We start from the raw sequence: 1,487 nt of genomic DNA, 5'->3' as shown, positions 1-1,487 counted from the left end.
AATAATAATATTGCAGCAACATTTCGCAATGTATTTCTAATTTTGCAATTTTCAAAAGAATATTTGTTACAATGTTCCCGTAATATATATACAGTGTTGTAACAGATACATGTTTTGAAGTAGCTAGATATAGATACAGATACAGTAAGAAAAATGTAGCTAGATGAAGATACAGATACGAATTTCATATGAATAACTAGATGTAGATACATATACTTTTAGGATGTATCTCTTCAGATACTTTTCAAATATTTTGATTACGGAGCGCTCAGTAAGCTCTTACATTTCATTGGTACATATTTTTAGATCTAAAAGAATATGCCAATGGAATACAAGAGCTCACTGAGCACTCAATGAGCGGTTGTAATACTGAATACACCCAATGGACGCGTTCAGCGGAAAAAGCGCTCAATGAGCAATCAGCGATTATTGGTTCTTACTGTTAGGTTTCTTACTTTAGATCCCTAAATCTAGACCAGTTATATTGACAAATTATTCAACTGTTGTGTAACAGTCAAGTTCGCTGAACGCTCCTAATAAAGCAACCATGGTGTAAGAATATAAGGGTTGCGTTCTGTTTCACATATTATGCGCGCATTCTCTACTGTATACGTGATATGAACTGTAGATAAATGCGCGCATATACGTGAAACAGAACGCGGCCAAAGTGTTTCATTGCGCATTATGGAGGTGGGAGTAGAATTAATCAGAAAGTTACCACAAAATATGTTAACGTTACGTCTGATGAGAGCCATTGGGTTTTTCGCATTTGTGGAAACTTTCTGATTGGTAGCTACTGCGCATCCACCGGAATGTATCACCTTATATTCTTACACCATGGAAGCAACTTTGTCTCTTGTGAAAAAATAACAATTATATATAAAATCACCAAAATTGCATTTTATTTCGTATTTGTATCTGAAATGATAAATTTAGATACAGATATGAAATAAAATGTAACTAGATATATTAGGTGCGCAACTAAGTTCCCGCTGTTTGTCAATAGATGACTCCAGCAGTAAGTGCTGGTCGATTTTGACATATCTAAAACGTCATGAACCAAGCTTAGACATATGGTAAACAAACCGCTTTGACACGTTAGTGATTTTGTTTTGGCATCATATACTTTTGGTTGTGTGAAAATGTCTGATTTTGTGCCAAATCGTCATTTGCGGGAAGTGTTGATTTTCTTATTTCATTCGAAGAAAATGGCGGCTGAAGCGCATCGAGAGCTCCAAAAAGTTTACGGAGATGCTGCTCTAAGTGAAACAACGTGCCGTGATTGGTTTCGTCGCTTCAAAGACGATGATTTCGATGTTGACGACCGTCCGCGTGAAGGAAGGCCAAAAACTTTCGAAGACGCTGAATTGGAGGCATTGCTCGATGAGGATCCGTGCCAAACGCAAGAACAGCTTGCTTCAGCATTAGGAGTTACCCGCCAAGCCATTTCCAAGCGATTGCATGCGTTGGGAATGATTCAAAAGCAA

This window comes from Odontomachus brunneus, unplaced genomic scaffold (assembly GCF_010583005.1).
Source record: "Odontomachus brunneus isolate Ranch 3 - 2012 unplaced genomic scaffold, Obru_v1 Obru_scaffold_089, whole genome shotgun sequence".
Classification (NCBI taxonomy): Eukaryota; Metazoa; Arthropoda; class Insecta; order Hymenoptera; family Formicidae; genus Odontomachus; species Odontomachus brunneus.
Note: the sequence above shows the minus strand (reverse complement) of the source record.